The sequence below is a fragment of the Anopheles stephensi genome, chromosome 2, assembly GCF_013141755.1.
Source record: "Anopheles stephensi strain Indian chromosome 2, UCI_ANSTEP_V1.0, whole genome shotgun sequence".
Classification (NCBI taxonomy): Eukaryota; Metazoa; Arthropoda; class Insecta; order Diptera; family Culicidae; genus Anopheles; species Anopheles stephensi.
The window spans coordinates 57,647,011-57,671,618 of record NC_050202.1 but is presented as its reverse complement, the minus strand read 5'-3'; the positions used below and the strand labels follow the sequence as shown (position 1 = coordinate 57,671,618).

Below are 24,608 nucleotides of genomic sequence, written 5' to 3'. Positions count from 1 at the left end.
CGGGCGTCCGGCCCGTTTGTCATAACCCGAAAACAAATAAATGATATCCGCGATATCACGTACAGCGCCGAAGTTGTTGCAGAAAAACATTTACCGAAAAGTTCGCGCGGACATTACGTGAATTAATATCGTAAAAGCTATTAATTTTGGCGTTTTTTTCCTTTTCCTTTATTATACTGCGATATCTGAAGCCACCGCGAAAGGGCAAAGAAGAAGGATAAAGTTTAATTTCTTCATCGAGTCGAAATGATTGAAGCGAGAGGGACTAACCGGCTACGGAAAGGGAAATATAAAAATGAACTAAATGAAACCGTCCCGTGAATAATTAATCAAAACGTCGGGGTATTTATAAGAGGCATTTCGTTAAAGTAATCGTTTGCTGTAGGCTTCACCAATTTTATACAAAAACTATTCAAAATATTCTTCAAACATTCCTTTCTCAGTCTCGGAAAAACAAATTTCTTTTAAGAACTAAAATTAATCCTTTCGGCATTTCGGTGCAATCTGTGCTTATTTATAACCTCGTTTAACATTGCTCAGCAATTTATTTCCGTTGATCGGAAAGTCCCCTTTACTTTTTCGATATATTTTTATACATTGAACCCCAAACAAGCATAGCTTTTCCTTTTTTGCCTTTACAAAGCTGGTCAAAGCTATAATTTCACCTCAGGTCACTTTCCATGAATGGTATTCTCTCTACTGTTCTTATCGACAAACTATGTGCTGGCCTTCATCTGCCCGAAAATGAAAAGTACAGCCAAAAGCCTTAAGCTCCGCTGAATTTCCTTATTCTTTCTAGATAAAAACAGCAAAAAAACTACCCTTTTTTTTCTTACCTTCAAATTTCATTCCATCACCGTCTATTCTCACAGTCATTATAAGCATAGCGAAGTATTTCACCTTCAAAGCAATCATTTGCAAAGACGCTTCTATAAGCTGCAAGCAAAACGCTACCTTTCCCAGCGTTGCTATCGTAGCAATAAAGAAAAAAATGACAACCCCGGAAGGTAGCAAAAGGGTTCCATTCAAACCCCTTTTCGCTTATCGACCTCAATAGGCACGGCATCAATTGGCCGTCGTTGGTTGGCGATGAAGACTGCCGGGTTGTGACTAGCAAACCAGCACTAGCTGCCGACGGTTTCTTACTTCCACGTTTTTCATATTTTCACTAACAAAATGCACAAAAACCATCGATCCCTGTCACCATCGAATCGCTCCATGCTAGAGGGAGGATGAAGATAAAAATTGAAAACAGGGGAAAACTTTTTCCACGCTTCCGAACGAGAACCGTTACATGATCGTCGGCTACGACTTTTTTTTCTCCTTGGCCACGTACAAATGAAAGCATCACGGGGAAAGAAACGGTCACAAAAAATACAAGGGAAAGGATTTGGGACTTTTATTCGCAGGAATTCCGTTCTGTTGGGTTCAATTCACAAGAGCATTTGGAAATGGAAGAGTTTTTTTGTACTCACTCGCACTCTTGTGGCACATTTTGGTTCTTAGAATGCGCAACTTAAGGTATTCCGGGTGTTTTTTTCTTCTTCTACGTTTTGCCTCTTTACAGTTACAACTTCTATTGGAAAAGATAACACAAACAAAGTATCAGCTGTGAAAGGAGTGGAAACAAATCCTTCCGTATCTTATCACAAGCGCGGCAACGGTCGCTTCCAGGATCACTGCAAGCATCATCCCTATATCAAATCAGATGATAGAAGCCGCTTTAATGGAAATGAGATAACAATGTTTAAAGGGGAAGCATAGAAGTGTCTACCGACGGCTTTTGGGCATTAAAGTTGTTTTTAAGAACACAATTTATTATTCGATTCGTTCCACGTAATCAACTCTTACCCATCAAATGCATGCCTCATTTTTGATGCAGTTTATTCTCATTCTGATCGTTCTGAGAATTAAACAGAAAACTTATAGTATATTTGCTGCCAATCACCATTTAATTCACACGAAATACCAAGAGTAGGTTTTTTACCGAAAAATACCCAGTGGAATAATTGAATCCTTTTCGACCCAAGCTCAAGGATTGAAGTACTGGGCGCCTCCATCAATGAGCTACTTAGTGCTAATGGAGGCGCCCAGTACTTGATTAAAATTAGTAATATGCACAATTTATTTAATGCAAAGAGCTATCGTTAAGATTGTTTTTAGATTCATGGAATTTAACCAATAGACTTACATCAGTAAATGTCTTGAAAATCGTTTAATTACTTGAAATAACTACAAAAATACTTCTCTCGATGTTTCTCCTTAATGTATTTTGATCCATAACTTGTTCTGAACCATCCCATAATGCATCTATTTTCCTATTGATATTCCAAACTTCTTTCCTTGCCTAACCCGATTATTATTCACCCCACCAGGTGACTTTTCCAAAAACTAAAACATATCGTTTGGGCTAAAAACTTTTCACTGGCTATCAAACTCACCTGCAGCCTTCCTGCCATCATCCGCTGCTAATTGCCATTTTCAAAAACGCTCAATCATAATCAGACACATCCTTACTTCCTTTCTGTTACCCGCCAACAAACGACCAGGGCAAAAGTGAAGCTTTCCCGCACTGACCCCATAGCAAAACGCGCTGCCAAACCTGCCAAGGATGGAACGTGAAAACGTGCTAATGCACATCCTACCACCACTAATGGTGATCCGATCCGATGGGCAAACGAGGAGAACGCTCACCACCATTCACCGCCCATTTTCCAGGTAACGCTCATGCGGCTGATACCGGCAATAGATAAAACTTTCCACCAACAAAACCCACACGGACCCGCACGAGATGGCACTTTAATGCATCCTTAATTGCACCCCAAACTGCACTCCAAACAGCACTCCAAGCGTGCTGCGAGGATGATGGCTATCTACCGGGGGGCCCTTCAGTCTCCACCCAGCGCGTGACCCAATTCGGGTGAAAAGTTTGCGGTTGCTGCAAATTACCAAATATGCAGGCCGCCAGTTTTTCAAACAACCATCAAACACTGCATCGTTCCGTTCCGATGGTCGTTGAACCTTTCGGGTACGGTTTCCGATCCTTAACAGCAGCGAAGGATGCACCTGGATGGAAGATTATACGGATGTTGCGCTACCTCAACAAAAGGCTCGCCGCCGTTGTTGTACGCTGTGAGAACAGCCAACCAATAGCCACTAGGGACCGAGAGACAGTCTAGAAAAGGCTTGCTAGCGTGTGGCACAAAAACCGGGGGAAACACATTCAACCCACACGGTAACACTGTAACGGTAGAAAGCTAACAATGGCGATGGTGTGACAGCAGAACGGCACCATTCGGACGGCGAACAGGGCGCAATACGGCAAAGCGAAAAACAACCATCCCACCCGAGATCGAGACCAAAATTACACATCCACATTTGCGTGAGAAATTTCAATAAACCCGAACCGGAAGCACTCGGGCAGCCATAGCAGAGCACAGAGACCGTGTGCAGCCTTTGTGCAGCGCACGGGCATAGCAATCGACTGTTGACCGGTTATGGTGTGGTGCAGTTCGTAGGAATGGTTCTTCCCACACCGGAACAAGCAGTCAATGATCGGGAAAGTGATCAGGCTGAATGGAAAGCAAACTGCACTTCCATGTAAAGTAAACACATTTCAATTCGTGGTGTGTGTGTGTGTGTGTGTGTGTGTGTGTGGTTTACTTTTCCCAATGGGTCTTGTAAATGAGATGACGAACCATCCACATGACCCAATAAGAAGCTTATTGCAAACTAGTTCCCATTATTTTTCTAAAATGACTTTAAAAAAAGTTTTTTTCTGGGGCTGGAGGATTCAAACATTCCAAAACACCTTGACGATCCGACTTCACACACAGTAAGCTTCACTTTCCCGACCGTTCGCTGCATTGATTCCATGCTGGGTCGATGAAAACAATTTCCGAGCGCTTCGTGTGGCAATGATTGGCGTGCAGGTGTCATGTGCATCGCTATGCAATTAAACCCCACCCGCCACTCCATTCCATTGCGGACTGTTTACTCAATCCCCCTCTTGTTCCCACCGCCCTGGCCGGGCAAATAACTAGTTTCATAGAGCAGCAACACAAAGCAAACAGCAAGCGCGCTAGAGTTGGCATGCTGCACTGCCAACTATCTTCTTTCTTATCAGAAACGCATCCACCGATCGACCGACACGAGTAGATTCCGGTTACACAAGCTAATCGCTAAGCATGCTGCCACACAGATCGCCAACGAAAGCCAGTGTCAGCATGTCATTCAGCGTGTTCACGTGATCGATTCACTGCCGCTGCACTGATGGTGAATTAAATTGCATGATCGGATAATTGGTGGTGGCATTGGATGGCTTTCGATTGTTATCGTTTAATCATATGGGGCAAAGAAAATGCGGTTCGGCCGAAACTGCTCAGCCTCATCAAACTCGATTGTGAGACGGATGATTGATTGACGGATCGTACATCATACTGTATTAAATCGATTTTTTCTTTCTCTTTCTCTCTCTCTCTCTCTCTCTCTCTCTCACACTCTCTGCATTACCTCATCATTCAAATTGACTGGCAGCAATGATAGCTTTAGTGATGCTGGGAGATTTTATTACTTCATATCCCGCCGTAAGGTCTATTGTTCTAATTGATTGGTGTTTATAATTGGTCTTCTATCGATGGGTTTTATAAGAAAGGTGTAAGTGCTGATCAGGGGTCTCTAACAGACAAACCCTTAAGCATACCTTGTCTAATCACATATCGAATGGATCGATATTATAGTTTTCGAGTTAGAGAACGTCAAACTTATCGTCAAGCTACTGTTTTCCCGAAGCTTAACTTCACTTTTTTGCTTAGTTTATCGAGTAGAATTCAACAATTTTCCATACAAGCGTATGTAGCGTCCTTCGAGGGTATCATTAATTAATTTTGCATCTTGATTGTAATCCCATCACCACTAATGCTCAAGAGAACCATCATCGATTCCCGACCGACCACACAGAACCCCTCGAGCTATTGTTCAAGTTAGAACACAGTACCCACTACAAGATTATCGTTTCCCCGGGGGTACGATCCCTCGCAGATTAAATCAGCTTACGTCTTGAGCATCGCACAACAGCTGCACGAAGCGCCCTCAAGCTACCAACATTATTTGCATATCAGCGATGCATTACGCGTTCGGCGATATCGCCATGTGGTTCGAAAGAACCAGAAATCGTTCCAGCCTGGTTGTTTACTCAACCGTGTCAGTACCGTGATTGATCCACTACTTCCCATCCACTGCTGCAGTTCATCGCACACACTACCGTTGCACACCCTAACAAAAAAAAAGAGACAAAAACCCAAAACCATCAAACACACAATGGTGCATTAATTCAATGGAAATAAAGCCATACCGGAGGGCTGGTGGTGGTGGGTTTGCTACTCGGATGCATTTGTTTGCACCCGTAACCCGGGCACCGAAAGCTGGCCGAACGTAGGAATAGCAATTTGCAATTCTTTCCTACACCCGTCTTTTGGTCTATTGTTCCGGCTGTGTGTGTGTGTGTCTTCTCTATATGCAACCAAGTGTAGCTTCGTTCGACCGCCCATGAAAAACATCATTTCACCTCGCATCGGCTCTAGGTTAGTGGAGCTGAATGACGGCACTGGCACCCTCTCGCACACACACACACGCATTCCCGAGTGGGATGCTCTTGAAGTGCCATTCTAATTTTTCTTGCTCCCCACTCCCCGGTTCACCCTGGAAAATCCACACCCATCACTCACAAGCGCAGTACCACGGCGGTTCGTTTGCTTCGCGTCAGTGCAATTGTCCTACTTTTCCAATGCAATTATTATCTGTCGGTTAAGGTTGTGGTACAGTTTTGTGCATTGGTAGCCGCGGTCTGTCTGCATGCATATGCATGGATCCGAAAATTTTAACATTCTTCTGCGCAATGCAATGCGGAATGATTTGCCGGAAGGTTAACTTGTGGACGGGAAAATCATCGTCATCGAGCGTTGGAAAATTCCAGCCACACAAGTGCATGCATTGCTAGAATATCTTCTATAAATGGAATTCTTATTGCTCTCTTTTCTTTATTGATCTAATTGATGGAAAGTTTCAAATGGACACATTCCAATAGAGGCCTTCAAAGAGTCCTTCAAAATTTTGAAAAACATATTCAAATATTTATATGAATTCGTTACATAAATTAGAGAGTTATTTTCGCTTTGATATGAGTACCTCTTTTATTAAATCAATAAACGTCCCACCTGGAATCTATTCTGAATACTATTTAAAAAAAATGTAAACAAAAATTGCCCTCGTGGATATAAATAATTTACACTCACAAAACAATAGGTGAAAATGCATTTTTGGTTTGCTTTCACACATCGAGATCCAGATCCTGGAGGAAGCATTGCTTAATATCGATTTACAAGGTACATAAATCCAATTCCCATTAGTGCGGGCGACGAAGAAGCAAAAAAAACATGTGGGCAACATTCAACGCAGCCCTGTACACTTTATGCACACGCTCAAACGCCTTGCACCTGAATGCATACATTCAATTGTGAAACGAATCGGGTATTATGAATTTTTAGCAGATGTCACTGGACGACCGAAAAAAAAAGGTTAACCACAGTTTTTCAATCAACATAAAATCAATATTCCAATATGCAATAAATGGACCACAGCTCGCTCAATCATTTATCTCGAACCGTTCATAAATAAAGCAGCACAATACAGTACACACAAACGCAACACGCACTTTTATTAGTGGCTTCATTCCACCGCCCATGCCAGCACCCGATTTGATTGTACGGGGCAAAACGACAGGTACCGGGGCTGCAATTAAGCGTTCGAAAGTGTAAATCCGTGCACTGGCTGTGCAAATAAAGCGTACCCCGTTTCGATGAAGTGCAAAACATTGGATCATTTCGCTGTGAATCCAGTTTGTTGCTTTTTTTTTTTAACAGACCCGAAAAATCTACATATCGTCGGGCGGTGCAAACGATTTTTTGTAAACTGTTACCTATGCGACACATTGTACGTTTGCTGCATTAACAGTGCAAATGAAATTGAGAAATAAATTTCCACGATCGTTCCCGACAAAAAAGAAATGCACATTAATGCACCGTACCACCTGGTATAATAATACTTTCGTTAGCTATTGAATCTTTTATTTCCGATTCGAACAATAAACATAATAAATGTTCAGAATATTAAAGTGTGCGAAAGTGGTAAAAATTGGAATGGAGATTGTACTGCTTGTTCTTTTTGTATGGCACTACAAACTCGAGAGGTCTTCATCCAGCATTCATGGCATACTACAAATCTTTGTAGAACGATAATCAGTCCAGCGTACGGAGAGCCAGTCTCGATGAGACTAGATCACTGCTAACTAGACCAAAGAGCAGCCCCTACAGAAGGTCTTGCTTGGAGTCTGGAGTAAGCTCTAGCTTATGAAAATTGAATTGGGGTGGTCCGGTAGCAGAGGTGATAACGGCGCCGATCTTCACACGACAGGACCAGGGTTGAAATCCCATCAAGCCGAGATCTCTCGAGGTTGTAGTGCCAAGGAAGAAGAAGAAGAAGATATAAAAATTGAATTTAAATTCGTAAAATAATTACTAATTATTAAGTTTCATGCTAGTTAACTGAACTGAACTGAAGTGGTATTAAACTGAACTTAACTGAACTTTTTATTTAAACACATCTTTGAGGTCTATGATGGCTTTAAGATTTTTGTAAGTATATTTCTCTCCATTGTCCATGCATGAAATTTTTACAGATTAGTTGTTAAATGCTTCACAAACGATTTTTTATCAAACTCAATCAATTTAGTAGCAATCAAGTTAGACAACCTTTTTGAATTGCATATTGAGGAGCAACAAACTTTCATATAGGAATGGCCTGGCTATTATTGATGGATGTGAACTTTTTATAGCAACGATATATTTAAAATATTTAAAAAAAAAGGAGCCCCATTAAAATTGGGCCTGGTGATAGTGGCTTCACATGGGGTTCAAATCTGATCCGGGCATTTCGCCAGTAGGAAGGAATGACAGTCCGATTACGAGGTATGAAGCGATCGTGATAGCCATGGGGAACATCCAGTATGATCTGTAGCAGGTTATTAACCACAGAAGAAGAAGTTATGAAAAATAATGTGTTTAAATTTGTTAATTTCAAAAGGGTGATATTGGCTAACTCGGCAACAACGGCTAGACAATTAGTTGGTTTTGGTTATTTTTTTTTTTTGCTCCGAAGTAACTCATACTTTAAGCAGCTTCTAGCTGCGTTTGCTAGATTTTTTATCGGTACAAAAACATGATCGTTGATAAATCATTGAACAACTTTAACAGAGACACTGCAGAGCTGGGACAGAACTAAGGGAATATCACTTCTCAAACATTAAATAGTTATCCACCGATGCAAAATATTCGTCGAATGCTAAAAAAGTCCTTAGCAAAAACGAAAAATGCTGGTTAAAATTCAAATCCGAGTCGTACAAACCTGTTAATCGATATTATTCGATCGATTTCCGTACCTTGATCATCCCATTCCTCCTGAAATCCATCATATCGCACACTCTAATCCAAGCGCTTCGAAAACTTCTTTGCGCTTATCCATTAAAATTACACCCTAATGTCCATCGACCGATAAAGCGAGCGTACGCTAAATTTCACACTCTCCCAGCGGTCTCACACCGATGAGAAAGGACCGCAAATCAATTTCCAATCAACCGACCGGTTCCCTGCTAGGACGGTTGGTCACCACCCGCTGCGCCACTGCGCCAGCCAGCCCACCAAGCACTCGAATTGTCGACGGTACCAGTGAAAGTGACACCTGCCTGACAAAAGGCAAATTATTCTCCTCCCACCGTACCGGTCTTTGCGCTAAGCCCACGTTAAGTGGATGAGTGGGGTTTGGCCGTTCGTAGGTTGAGCGGTGGAGATTGGGAAAAAACCGAACGCAACGTGGGTCGAAGCAGATCGAACCAACAAAGACATAAGCTATGCACAAGAAGAGAGAGAAAAAAAAGCTTTCTCCCTGGTAACGTAACCTTCGCCGGTCGACCAGCTGTGCGTAACGGTAGCGATATGAAATCGGTCTCGTTTTTACCCAATTCCAATTTCATCGATTCCGGGAACGTTCAATTCATCGTTAATTCAATTTAAGGATCTGCGGCTGCGTGCGGCTGCCCCTACTTTTGACTGCCGGCGAAGGTTCTTTCCACGACACAATCCGCGCGCGTGCCACTTGAGTGCGTTTCCCTTGATTTTTTTTTGCTTTGTTTTTGAGCCATCGATTTCAGTCGAAGTCTATTCGGGGCGCAGGGTTTCGTAACGATTGTTTCTACATTTCGAAACATCACGAGCCGTTCATTTGACCACGGGGATCGAATTTGATGCTTATAATTTATTTTGCTTGTCTGACTACGTAATCGATACTTCGTTATCCTTCGTTACGCTAATATCAATCATATTGTAGGAAAATGAAATAATGCTTTGGTTAGCTTTTGTTTTTTGAACGTTTCAGAAAGAAATGTGATGACCAATTCCACCACAACTCACTTCAATATCTTCAGAATTGCGTCAAGTGCGTTCGCAGTAAATCTACAATCTTTTTGCACAATTTTCTCACAATTTAATCAGATTTTTTCCCCATCAAATTGTATATCTACGTCATAACTTTCATTTCGAACGAGGCCTGTTCTGCACACGCCACACTTCTAACAAAAGCCTATAGTTTGCCGATGTAAACAGAGGCCTTGGGCCTGCCCGTATCGCCGGCTGGTGAGTTGATAATTCAATCTCGAGCAAGATTAATTATTTAAATCGCATCGCACTCCACCGAAAACACCCAAAACGGGGAAAGTGCTGAATGCTGATGAGGTTAAATCGATTATCGTCGGCAACCGGTGCGGAACGCCCCAACAGCCCCATGACAACGGAATATGAAATGATAATGAAGCTTCGGGCTCTAAATATAGACTGGTGTTTGCGAGATCATGGTCTAAATAGCGTGTAACTATAGTGTACCTAAAAAGCTTCAAATGTACACTGAAGCAAACGAAATTGATTGCAGGACTTTACTTCAGTACAGGAGTGAAGCTTTTACCAGGATAGAGAAGGATAACGCTAGAGGGATCGTGATAATGAATTTTTGGTTATAAACGACCTACTCACAAATGAGAATCGGTTGTCATCCAAGGGACGAATCAGCAGATTTTAATAAAAAATATAGTCACGTCGAACGACACAAATCACTAGTGGGCTTGACAGCTCAACTGTCATTCGGACCACTAGCACTGTTAACCACAGCAACATCATATGTGGCTAGTTCACAAGTCCCTACCAAATGGCCGTTGTGATATTTTTACTACCGACAGTACTTAACACATCTTCACACCACACATTAACCATAAACCACACAATCATCATTTACAGTCGAACCACAAAATGACTGTCACCAACACAGATTCACCGAAAAATCCGGGAAACCCCACCACAAGATTATCGTGTCACGGTTCATTTGGAAACAATTTGTGTCCTTAGTATCCGATTGTCAGCAAGGCCCCAACAAAAAAAAAACCTAAAGTGTGTTTAATCACCGAGCACCCCGGATAATGCATGCAAAAAGGCTATTTGCCAAAAGGGAAAGCACGGGCAAGAGAAAATTTGTCATCCTCACCAAAGAACTTGAAGGGACATTTATTTTACTTATTCATTTCATTACTTATCATGGACATGGAAAGAACATCGCAAAAAGAATCCTACCCAACCAACTCCGAAACAGCCTGGTGTAAATCCGGCCAAAACCCCATTAGCACTGCATTCTGTGGCCTCTTTGTGGGGTGGCAGATTTTCCAGTTCTCTAAGAAACAGGCTAGGCTAGGCGTGTTTTGTAGCACGACGCGCATACACCATTACCAGAGGTCAGCTAGTTAATGGACAGTAACGCGACGATAATTACAACCCATTAGCGTAAGCCGGTCCGCGCAAAAAGCTTTCGCCAAACCCATGGGGCCACCCATTCGGTTGTTTTCCGCCACAAGCAACGCGTACCAGAGAGAGAGAGAGAGAGACCCTGCCTGTCTGCCATTTATCAACCGCGACCGATCTACCGGCTGCCCAATGCTGCCTCAATCATCCCTAAGATTCTAACGTTCCACTCCCTCAAACGTTGGCGACGTGACAAATCACGTCCGGGTGATAAAATGGTTCCGAATGGTTCGGTTTTTGTAAAGTGTTGCTCCATTTTTGCATTTCTGGTTGAGTGGCCCTTTTCCCTACACTTCAGCCAACTTTTCCAATGGACAAACCATTGTGGTGCGTTGGTTAGAAAAATATGATCCTTTTCGCCTTTTTGTCCAACCGAAGTGATTATTCAAGGCCGGCCCAGGCTTCGATCAAAAAAAAACCCTAACCCCTGAAGCCCTGTCAACCGAAGTCTCTGGCGGTGGCAGATGATGATGAACCGCTGAAGGCTTCAAACCAAAACCCACATCATGACAGCTGCTCAGGCTGGCCGGTAGGTAGGCCGTGCTCGGTTAGAGCAATCACCATTACCAACACCAGGGTTTCACTGGGTCTGCCTCCTGCCTTCTTCTGCCTATTCCCCAGGACCGGTTGTTCGCTTATCATAATTTGTGCTTTCATCATCATTATCTTTCTGCTGGCATCTCATCCCTAACCTTTCGGTCGTTCACTACTCTCTAATCGCTGACTCCTTTCCTGATGTCCCCGTGGTGGTCATCCGGTGGAAGGCTTTAATGCTTTTATTTTTTGGAAATGAATTCGAACATCCAATTCGCTTTAAACTGTTCGCTAGCAAGAGATCAAAAAGACTGCCCCAAACATGCCCAGAAGACGTAGGAAGGTTTGGAATGCTGAGACCATTAAGAAAATCAAAAAAAGGTTAAAGAAAAGACAAGATTGGATTGTACATAAAGCTTAAAGGTGAGTTCAAAGGTGGAAGATCCCAAGGGAAATCGATAGCGAATCGAGCATTAAAATTGAAGGTCCAATGAGAAGTAGTAAGGCGAACTGAAACCTTCTTTGCCCAATAGTTTACATTTAAAAAACTAGTGGTTTCTTCCTCTTCTACTTCAACTTCTTCAGGTTCTAAAACCTCGAAAAGCCTGTCATTTCTGGCTTTCTGAGATTTGATTTTAACTCGTAGCTGGATACTCAGTTCGTCTTACGGCGTGGCGATCCTGATGGGATTTGATCCTTGGTCCTGAAGTGTGAAGACCGACACCAGGGACTATCATTATATCAAAATTTCTTACAATATATTATATAGAGAATTGTAAATGCTTAAATGAAATAAAGAATTACTGAGAAAAGCTTTGCCTGTTAGTTTTAAAAATCTTACCTTAGTGTCTATTAAATTAAAAAAAACCATTTCAAAATCTCAAAAATCTCTTTGTTACTAATTTTATCCTTCATTTTGATAAATATAGGTAAGTTAATGCTGTAAAATGGACAAACATTCCAGCAAAACCCGTAACGAAAGCCAATTTCTAATCATGTCAGTACGGTGAATCTCTGCATAATGTAAACTTCCGGTGAAACCAACTAAACCCTCCATTATGTATGAATTTTAGCAACAGGAATCACTGACTTACACACACACACGCACACATTCATAATTAGCCAGAATCATAACGGTGAGTCGCATCCATTTCGGTCCGTGCCAACAGTCTCGCTTCCGATTATGGTGACATGCATTTTCAATTCATAAAACCACACACGCCCCTGTTCCCTCCCACACACACTCACAGGATCATCCCGACCTTCTATTAAGAACTTCATTATTAATCCACCACCGCGGCGCTTTCATCATGCAAAGCGCATCCCAACCCAACTGCTACCAGGACCCGGCGTGACAACATAATTACAGACCCCGGCCCCGGACAATAATTCGCGCGAACCTCTCAACCGAGGTGGAAAACGGTATTTGTGTGTGGGGGAAGGGGGGGGGATGGATGGAAAATCGATCATGCGGGCACGCATTCTGTCAGCCGATTGGAAAAGTATGTCACACCCGAATCGGGTGGACTTATTCGGTCGGAACGGTCTGTTAATCAACACACTGCTTCGACTGTGTGCCTGCACACGGTGAATATTAATTATAATGAAATTCGATCATTTATTTATCAACCGATTCAAACGTGGGCTTCGGCTGGCCCGCGTCGTTGGAACTCCCGGGATGATCTAGAATCCTGGTAGGGCACCGGCAGAACACATGCGCACTTGTCGGGCAATCGATTGCCTGAACTGTGTCGTCTGTCAGGTGGCCGTATGCCCGGAAAAGCTTGCCGGGATGCCGGAACGTGCCCGAAAATCATTCCTCAACCAGCAGTCCAGACGGTCCGGCCAGTGGTCCGCTTTATGCAGCAGCTGTGTGTGAGTGTGTGTTCCGACTCAAAATGAAACGATAACACACGCGACAGTACGCATGTTTTCGTACCATACCTCCGGAATGCCTTTTTCGCAATTTAATTAGTGTCCGGATGAATATGGTCCGAGTGAAATAATTAACAGAGCTTAAATTATTTCTAGAACAAGGATATATCCCTGTCCCGATGATTAAAACGCTTACAACAGAAAAGAATTTTCCATGTGTCCTGTGTTAGAAAATGCATCCACTTCCAAGTCGTTTTAGTTACCGAAACTATTCCCAACCAATCACCTCCATCGCATGTTCTCCAGAAAATGGTCAACTTTTCGTGTGCCCTTTCTCATGTGCTTAATGCAATCAACGAGCACCAGGAAGCAGTGGAAAACTTTTCCAACCCCTTTTGGATTTGTTGAGAACGGTGCTCGTGCACAGTTAAGAATGAGCCTCCGAGCTCGTCAACGACGACAATCCACGTTAGTTTGGTAGCGGGATTCTCGTCGTGGACCTTCGTAGAACGTAGTCAAGAACTGCCTCTCACCGGATGATTTCTGATGCATCAACGGTAGTGTAAAAAACTTCCCCAAAAACTTCCATCGGAGAGCATTTCAAAGTTTTTTCCGGCACACGTTGACACGTTTCGGAACCATGTTCCCGCGTTGGCTCGAGTATGTTGGGAAAACTTGAGCATTTCTTGTTTTCCTGCCTTATATTCGCAAAGCAAACAGGGGAAAATTTGATTTTGCAAATAGAGTAAGAGAGTGTAATTTAAATTAGTTCGACAAGAGTAAACGAGCTCGGTCTAGCTCAGACGAAACCCAACCCAATCCAAAAATCCCTTGTTGCCCGTTTCAATCAATTCATCAATCTTGTTTTCATGTCCTCTATGCAATCAATGTTTCATACGTGCAAAGCAAATAAAAGAAAAAACGCTTCAACTCGCTCCCCTGCAATCCTAACGACCAATAACGCCGTGTAAACAATCTCAAATAATTTATGTGAATTATGGTGCTCACTGGCACTGCCTCAGCAAGCTTCCCAAGAAAGATCTCTAGAATTTCCGAGAAATTCAAGCAACATAAATAACCACCAAACTGCACAACCCCACCGCATTGGCCTTCCCCACCATTATTTGTAAGCCCTAGCTGGCTAGCTAGCGTGCAGTGTCATTTAGGGTGATGTATTATTTTTTGTGTCCGCTCCGCGTTTTGTCCGTGCTCGTGACCATCGCTGGTTCCAATCACCGACCTGCATCTGCCGTACAAACATGCTGAATAATGTCTGCACGTATCGGTCGTTCGCTCGCTGAACATGGCTACGAAATGGATGCAATTTATAAGCAGCGATCGTGACACAAACTATTACCCGGCCGGACACGGACCCCAAGGGCGGGCATGAGAACTACTGCGGGTGTTTGGGAAAACGGGTGGCCAGATATGCTAGAAATGGAGGTGAACACATGGTAAATACTACACAAGGTGGTGGTAGTACACTTCCCGCCGGACGAATCATAACCCTATCATTAGGAAATGCCACAGGGTTAGGGATTTCGGTGAGATTAGGTGAGGTACCTAACGCTCGACAGTAGGTAGAAAGTAGCAACGTAACCCATATTCTTTTACGATTACTATCAAACAAATAGTTATACGCCCAAGACAGTAGCTTACCTGATATTTAGTTCTTCAGGGCGTAAAGCTAAACTCTCAAACTTTGAACAAATCAATGCTCGTTATCATCACCACTTTGAAGATGGTTCACTAATTTCCATTAAGCACTCTTTCACGCTGTGTTGCACACCTAAAAAACGAAACAGAAATCAACTTTTCCATACACTTTCCACGGAAAACGACACAATATCCAATTTCACTCTCGATGGGCGCGTAAAAAAGCCAAGCCTCCGAAGATTTCCCTATTAAGTCATGCACATTCCGATGACGCTGATTTCTGCCTGTCCATCCTACCGGGAAACGAAAAATCCCAAAAAAATACTGGAAAAGCAAAAACAATAACCTCCATACACATCAGGACCACCGGTCAGCAAAATTCGTGCCAAACAAAAAAAAAGGGGAAGGCCGGAAATGGAAACGTTTCTCGTGGGCGCGATTTTACGCTCGAAACAATTTTGGAAAATCTCCACCCGCCCCAACATGGCCACAAGCGGTCATCAACCCCCGGGGGCAAGAATCTGGGTTTTATCTGGCGTTTTTCCCTTCCGTTTTAATCAATAGTATACACTCGCAGCACCATTCCTCCATCGGTCGCTTTTCACCCATCCTCGATGAGCTGGTGAGTTCACGGCGGTTGGGTCTGACCGACCATAAAATAAAAACTCATCCCGGAAGAATGGAAGGAAAAGTATTTAAGGAAAATCTCCGCAAAACGGCCCACCCCCTGCATAAATGCTTTGTGCGGTGAGCTCGTGCGGTTTTGTGCACGCATTCCTTTCACTTCACTGCTGTGCGGTACGCATTTTCTTTTCATTTTTCTCCCTCCCTCTCTCTCTCTTTCCATTTGCCGGTGGAAAAACCACTGTAAAGAAAATTCACACACTGCTTTCCACTCTCAAACACTTAATCCTATCCTAGTGGCGTGCCCTGCTTTTGCACTGTTGTACCATTTCACACCTTGGCCATCGCTTCCACACATCCACAATCCACCATTCGCATCCACTCTATGTGTGTGTGTGTGCTCACTCACGGTTTGCTCCATCTGTTCACATATGGCATCCTTTGATGGTTTGCACTTTCGCTAAATTGCTTCGCACACTAGTATTCACACCTTGGTTGGCCACGATTACGGTGTGTGTTGAATGTGTGCTTGGCTTGAAATCACCTGAATGCACCTCTCGTAACGCGTGTGTGGTGCACTTTCGATCCACTGTCCCCCACTATCCCCCCCAACCCCCATCCCACTCACCTACCCACAAAACCCTTCCGTCACCAACCCGTTTCTTTTATAGGGAGGCTCTTGCTCGGCAGCGACGCTGGTTGAGATCACGCACGCACGTGTCCGCTGCGAGGGAAGCGACTTTCGTCTAGCAACGAGAGCAAACGATAACTGAGATGAAAACGCAGTGGGAAAACTCGGCTCGGCTCGTCGCGACACGGACACGGGAAAGCTTGGTTCCGCAATCGAAACGATCCAAGCGTTGAGGGTTCACTTCTCCAACCGATACAACAACAGCAACAAACCGCTTCTGCCAGTGGTCACTCATCACGCACTCGGTGAACTGGGTGTGAGAGCAGCTGAGTAGGAGAGTACTTGACTAAGAGAATCTCACTGCTACTGATTATCTCACGGTGAATCGGTGAGTAAGAGAACGTGAGCAGTGGGAGTGAGCTGAACGAATGTGAGAAATGAGTGGTGTTTCACTATAGAACGATGATGACTTAACGAAAACAAAAGAGTTTAAATGTTCTATACAGGAAAGGAGAGTTTAGTGTGTAGGTTTTTTTTTATATAACAATCGGGTTTTGATCCAAATAAAGCATTTATTGAATTGTTAAGAAAAACAGCCTGTTCTAGAACTAGGCCACCATTTAATGGAAACTTGCTTACAGTTAGGAGAATGTTGCAACATGACTATTGAAGTGTGTAATCATTTGTGGATTTTATACCGGATGAACGGTCGAAACGGTCGAACTAAGAATGTCTTTGCCTTTATCATTAATTTTTGTTGTGATTATGCTCAATATTCCATTATTTGATAGCAAACGTTCTGCAACGAGCTTGCAATATTCCACTACTCATTTGAAACTTTCCCTTTATTGATTCAAATATTCCAGTACATATTAGAGCCTGTAATGTATACGTTTTAAATTCCCCTTAATAGGAAATTAATGTTCCAAAAATTCATTTACAAACGGCAAGCTTTACATAGAGCAATAACAAACTCCTACCATAGGTAACACAATCACTCGACAATTATTATAAAACCTGCTCTCCATAAATATATCCAACCCATTATCTCTCAAGAAAGCAAGAATGCATATTTTCCTTTATTGTTAACCCAGGTCGGTTAACGGTGAAGTTTCCTGCACGCACACACGGGTCAACCGATCCATTCCGATCTTCTCGAGCTGTGCTAAGCTGACGCCGCTAGTGTGCAAAGCATACTAGCAGTAGTAGTAGTTCAGCCTCCTTTACAAAAACCAGATGCTTCAAACTTGCTGCTCTTAAGCCAAAACCGCTCACAAAACCAACATGTAGCATGTTCTCGAGTGCTTACCCCGAATCTCCATCTCCTCCACTTCAATTCCTGCCCCCGTCTTATGCTCACCTACATAACAACACCATCCAAGACATCCATCGATCTTTGCGGTACTTCCGAAGCAAAACCCGGACCCAAGACCCGGTGTGGTACAGTGCTGGGTTCCGCACAAGGTACTAAAGAAAATAAACGGGTGAGCTGAGAAAATATCTTATACAGCATTGTTTCCCGCTCTTGGGGGGGGACCGTTCGGGGAACGCCCGCCATTCGGTAACCCGGTTCGCCCCTCTCCCCCCTGCCTCTAGGCACTTTGCATCGATTTATCTCCTCCATTTCAATCGCCTAACGTTCCACAAACCGATTCGCATTCGACCACCGCAACACCGCAACCAAATTCTTCTCGAATCTAACCCATTGGAATATTTCTTCATTTCCTCTGCGGTTGGTGTTTTCTTCCTTTGCTTCGTTTTTCCAACGCTACCCGAGTATGAAGAGGAAGGGAGCACTATATAAAGCCGGACAGCCTAACCTAAACACTCGATAGTTACATACGTGGGACGGCTTCAAAGTGAAACATTAATGTGCCTAGACGTATCGAGAGCGCACACCGGCTGCGGAAGACCATAATTCGTTTTAATGGAAAGAACGGTTGAAGGAGGGTTATTTTTACACCATCTCCGGGGTTTTCTTTTTCCATGGCTGGGAACGGTTGTGTGACGCGGAAAAAGTTACTATCCGCTGGCACGGAATCTTCACGAATCTTCACGTCCTCGCTGGATGGCTCTTGCGGCTTCGGTTCGCCATTACTGTTCAATATTTGTTCGGCAGCTCTCAATCGAAACATAAATCGATTGAGGTTGTGACCATTTAAAGCACACTCATACATTCCCAACTTTAACCTTCCTTAAGATCCACGCAGGGAAAACAAATACACCGATCGTTGGCCCTTTGGCTTGGTTTGGTTTTGGTCGTAGATTCCAAGCCCCAAGAACGGTGCTCAGGTTCGATCTTAACGATCCGTCTTGCCGGTGGTACAGATTGTGGTCTGTCAATTTGTCGCCTGTTGCCAATTTTTCTTCGCCTCTCTATTTGTTTTCCCCGGATTCGCCCGAACGCTCGAGCGTCTGCCGACTTCCGGTGCGTCGCTACGGGAAGCCGAACCGATGGCGATCGATACACATCACGGCGAGTGTTTGCCTGCCTGCCTGCCTGCCTGTCCATCACGAACCATGTTAGCCAATTTGTGTGTTTGGCAATGTTGAAGTTGGTTTAATTATTGGGACCACCACTTACAGACCAACCGTCCGGCGTGTACCGTGTTTTCCCCCCCGAAACTAATAGGCGAATTCGAGTTTGCGACGTACTACACCAATCAACCCTGTCAATTCCAATGAACATTGATTCTGTTCCTTCTGTTGTACTATTTGTTTAGTCTTTTTTTTCACACAATGTACTACCTCATTACTTGATCAGTATCGGTTCGTGTATCGGTGTATTTCATCTGTGTGTGTGTGTGTGTGCGTGTGTGTGTGGGTGTATGTGTGTGTGTGTTGTTCACTTTTATATTACCAGGTTTTGTTTGCCCGCGTCCTTCACGAACTCCCCAGCAGTGAGCGTCAATATCGCGCGTGCTTAAAGCAGAACGCAATAAAATCTCGCTAAGCCGATTACGGGCCGATACGTCGTAATGCTGTGTGTACCATAAAACTGGACAGAAATATGCAATTATGATTGAGTAATGCCACAAACACAAGCATAAAAGTCGCCAAACTCGCATTCCGCCCCCCACGGATGCGTAGTAAAGTTTTCTCATTTCACAAAATTCGAACCCCCAAAAGACGCGCAATAAGCGATTGGAGGGGTCGCACTGGATGGCTAAAGTGGCCTGAAGCGTTCTTCCCGATGCGTGATATTGTGAGCGAAAAATGCTTCCTTTTTTTGCATACGATAGCCAACATAAACGGTTCAGTTACTCAAGCACAAACTGGAAAAGTTTTTCACTTCATTATAATAATTGGGACGTTATAAGAGGGTAAGGTTTATTCAATTAGATCTCTACTTTGCACTATCCGCTAAAAGTTTTAGTGATTTAGAGATTAAATAATAACATAGATTGTTCCTTAGAATTATTATATTATTATCATTATATGGCTGTAGAACACTGCTTCTTTGGCTCTTCAAGCTCGTGAGGTTCGTGTTCTACGATTACTGGCTTCCGGGACTTAGTTTATATTGTTTCCATAGTTTTCCATAGTTTTCACAGTCCATAAATTGCATATTTCCTGTTTGCACGATTCCATCATATGATTGCAGAAATCCACAGCATTGTAAAGGCAACAGTGACGATGACCTTTACATGGCAGGACCAGGGTTCAAATCCTATCCAGACCGTTCCCCCGTAGTGAAGACTGACTACAAAACTACGTGATACCCTATTCATATTAAGTCTAGCAAAGGAAAAATGGAAGGCATGACCTATGAGAGGTCGTTATGCCAAGACGAGCGAGAGAGATAATTAAATCTCTTTATTTATCTTTTGATAGCCTCTTTCTTGCACATTCGTTTAATTTATTTAATAAGGGTTACACTATTTAGATTATTTATAAATATATTTAAAAGTTATTCAAGCTTCCTTCATTTTGATTCTTTTTTCCATTTCTTTTGCCTACTTGTTTGAGGTTTTCCTTGCACCTAAATTCAATGTGTTCTTCAAGAGGCTTTTGAATACAATTTTTTAACAATCCTACAGCTTATTGAAGGCACCATTTACAAAAAACTAAATTAGAAATCGCAAATTTATCTCACTGAAACAATATCCTCCATACAAAACAAACAACCAAGGCTCAGCCTCTCTTCTTTATTCTCAGCAGACATCACGTCACAACATGCGGTAGCATCGTGGCTGCGGTTCTAATAATCTAATTTTCACTGCTCGTCCATGATAAATGGTTGTGATAAATGCCGCTTAACCCGAACCACGGCGGTCAAACTATATAGACGTATGTCAGCGAAAAACATACCATAAGCACACGTAAATCCGCACGCATACACACCCTCCAAAGCACCGATCGACCACCACCCAGACAATGATATGAAGGAGACGATATGGTTATACAAAGACAAGCAACAGAAGAAGAAGAAAAATAAGATGGTGGAAAAAAAGACACACAATCTCATCAATAATGCATTTAATCTCTTCGCGGTCTAATGTGAATCGCTGGCAGCTCTGGCTGTGGTTCCCTCTGTTGCTCCGTCAACTGATTGCTTTCATATTTTATTACGCGTCCGTTTTTTTTTTTTTCTTTTCGTTTACTTCCCATACACATACATACGGCACATTCGATACAGCCCTAACAGTGTGAATTTCAACCCGAAATGGCTCCCGGGCTTGTTTTGTGTACGCGGTGACGATGACGTTTACACTGGTGGCGCAGCATCCACCCAGCACAAGCCGTTCGCTCGCTCCAGGCGTGGTACATTGTTATCGTTTGATAGCATCGGTTGATTATGATTGATGGATGGATCACTTTCGCTGCCATTGACGTGCGTTGTTTCATTTTTTAGCAGTCGCCATCATCGTCCGGTTTTTTTTCCCCCTTCCTCCGAACTCTTTAACGCTGGCCCAAAGTAAAGGACCCAAGTAAAGGCGTTACAAAATATAAAGAAAAAGGACGAAAGGGATTTTTGCAATCTGCTACGAGGCAGCGATTTTATAATTTTTTGTGGAAAAAAATACAATCTACAACTGCTTTGCACCCGGCTATACTCTTTGTTTTGCTTCAGATAGCAAAACGCGTTGGAAAATGTGTTGCGCCTAAATGTATGCAATTCTCAACAACAAGTCAGTGGAAGCTCGAGTTCCCGAGTCGGTTCGTTGCGCACAATTTCCCCTTCGAACACTTTGAAAGAAATACAAACCGTTGTTAAAAACGAATCTTCAAAGCTTCAAATAAAATTAAAACCATCCATTACTCTCGAAAAATAAAACCCCTTAACCATTTTCAAACATAATTCCATTTCACGATGTAGCACCGCTCTCCGGCAAACATCGGCTAGCATCCAACCAACTCAACCAACTGCACCTCCACTAAGCCACACCACTATTCATTTCATCACTTGTGCGGTAAAAAGATTTGCTACTTTCAAACAAAGTGTTCGGCAAACACGTTTCTCCATCATTACCAATCTACCCCGAAAGACGGGTGAAGGAAGCGCGTTAGATGGCACCGTGCATGGAGCATTGTTTCAAACTCCCGAAAACGAACCGTCGGTTCACTTTTACACCACTTGCACTACTTTCTTCTGCTACAAAACTGCAAAACATCATCCAAAACAAAAAAAGCTGCACCGTGCCGCATGTAACACATGGCTTGCAAAAAGTTTATCAATTTCGCGGTATTTGCGCTTGTTCTGGCGGGCACGAGCACGTGCAAGTGTTCTCCCATCTTGGATGGAACAGCGTTTCGGCGTCGTTTATCAAAACTGCTACCGGCGGGCGGTAGTAGCGGTAGTGTGCCCTTTTTAAAATTCATGGAAGAATATATCCTTTTGCCCGGCAGCAGCGCCAACCCAGCTGGTCGGATGCACTTTGGCAGCGCTGCACCGTGCGAAGGCACCATCATAAATTGTATCCCAGTTGTTACAAAGCTTTTAAAGGGATTTACAATCACTGTTATCATTTCCCCCCCTGCAGACATACTTCCTACCGTAAGAAAAAGGTGATGAAAGAATAGGTTTTTCCCCGAAAAACGGACGCCATTTGTTGTTTGGTCGCGATTTTCATCTTCAATATTTGCACTGAACATCAATCAAATAGTTGGAGATACTATTCCGATGCCGGATCCGTCTGGCTGCCAAAACGCTACTGTTTCCAATTAAAACGTTCCTGGAAGTAATTTGATTCGAAGCTCTATCACCCCATCCGATTGACCCGAACTCTCCCGAGGTCTGGCTTGTCTGGGTCCATCATTAAAATCTAATAGCCAATTTAACACCCACATGGACACAAACATCCCAATGCTCCTTCCTTTGCACCGATCGCTTGCCTACATAGTAACCAACTGTCCTATGCTATGTTTTCCCAGGACGAATAGACGAAGGCTTAAAAAAAGAAGAGACAGAGAGAGAGAGAAAACGAGATTTAGTGCAAAACTTTACTCGATCACCTCATAATGGTTTGCTCACGGCGCATCGAGTCTCCCAGGCGAATCACTGATATAGGACACACATATATATATTGGAAGTTACCTTTATTTTCCTCTTTGGTGGACCTATTCGCCCCATATATCCAAACCACCCGTCCAATGATTGTTAATTCAATGCACATAATCTGTAAACTTTCCGTACAGTGCCCGTGATCAGCACTCGTCTTTCAGTACGTTCGCCTACCATTCGACTTACGCCATTGGAAAGTAATAGTTCCTTCCCGCCCGGGTGAAGGGATACCCGAGACACCGCTTCCTCATAAGCCAAAGCCACCGTCGAAGCCTGATTGTAGATTCAGCGGCGTCGTATGAAAGTTTGCGGGCTGAACTGAAGAATGTTTTCTCCCAACCGGGTGCCGGAAGCTTCGATCACTTACTCCGGGCTCCCGTCGACAATTGGGTTACCCGGTCGAAGCGCACGTCCAAACTTGCCTAGGGGAAAGCACTGATAGAGCCTTTTAGATACCAGTTGATTCCCTTACGTAACGATGGCCCGAGGTTCCGGACGATACCGAGTGGTTCATATCCTGCGCTCGCTGTCTCGCTCCCGGACCCCGACCCTACAACATTGGCCCGTGTTACATTACACTGAAACTTTTCGAACTTTCTGAAACCGGTTGAGATAAGGGGGTGAAAGCCAACAAGTGAGCTCGTGTGTGAATGTGTACGTGCGTGATGGATACATGGGATGGGGTCCGGAGCCCAAACAAACATAGATTACCTTCGAGTGCAATTCATTTTACTTTCGCTCCCACAAGACTTCCGGTGGCCCGTGTGTGTATCTGTGAGATGTGCCCATGATGGCAATTTTGTCTGGTTCAGCAGTTGCAGCGCTGCCGGCGTTACGTCAAGTACGTCGAGAGCTTAGAAACGCCCAACCAGAAGGAGCTACTGCATCGGTGCAATAATACCGGAGGATGCAGCGATGCGATTGCACTTTCATCGATGCATCATCAATCCGCACTTTGGGGAAAAGTCATGGCACTACCTTGGTCTTGCGAAGGAATGATTTGACCTAAGTTATTTTTAAGTATCATCACATACAGCGTAAAGGGGTTGAACAAGTTGCAATAGAATTGAATTCACATGTACTTGGCTCTTGGACGCTTTACAATTCAATTGATCTTAAAGTGTACAAAAAACAAGCGTCAATGGGATTGGTTTGCTGCTCGAAACTAAGCAATTTATAAGTAAAAAGAGCTATCTAACACGATGACAGCAACATACCCCCAAAGTGGCGTTTGACACAAATTGATGTTACAAACGAAAGTTGTTCTACAGTGCGTTACAAAGTTATAAAATAAGTTATTTTTTTATTAAATGCTTAATACTTCTAAACAAAACAGGTCTAACATACCGCAAAATGCGATTCTAGAGTCTTTTCGATACAGCCCTCTTAAAATGATGAAATAATCGACTTCTTCAGTAGGGTTTCTCGTCGACATGTTGGCACATGATTTGACAGTTGATTAGATTAGGCCAATTAGATTATAATTATAAATGATTCAATTCTTACACTGATATTTAACTATCCTAGATAACGCCATGTGCTTGTTAACTAGGGTTTGGGGCTTTTCATCAGCCCTACAAACGGATAATCGGCCTTCGAAGGATTTGATCCCCGGTCGCTATTGTCGCCTCAGCCACCGGATCATGAACTAAAACGCCAAGTTGTTGTAATGGTCGCAAAAAAAAAAAAAAACAAGCGATCATAAAGTTACGTGAAGCACCGTCTTAAAACGATGGTACGCTTTCAACGATTCACCGTCGATGATTTCCACTCAGCCCGAAAAACCCCTTACATGCGATCGATTTTTGCTGCACGGAAACCCGCCCGTACG

General features: G+C 43.4%; 1 protein-coding gene across 6 annotated transcripts in view; it reads right to left on the bottom strand.

Moving 5' to 3' along the window:
- LOC118506365 (5-hydroxytryptamine receptor 1-like) overlaps positions 1–16,491 on the bottom strand; it is a 54,182-nt gene extending 37,691 nt beyond the window's left edge. The window contains exons 1-2 of one of the 6 annotated variants that reach the window (XM_036043382.1): positions 16,270–16,491; positions 15,021–15,150 (exon numbers count right to left, since the gene is read on the bottom strand). The gene's annotated coding sequence lies outside the window, so the exon portion shown is untranslated. Of the gene's footprint in view, positions 1–15,020; positions 15,838–16,269 lie in introns of those variants that run through there. The other 5 variants (XM_036043381.1, XM_036043379.1, XM_036043384.1 and 2 more) reach the window with 5 other exon arrangements.
- Between the last annotated feature and the right edge of the window lie 8,117 nt (positions 16,492–24,608).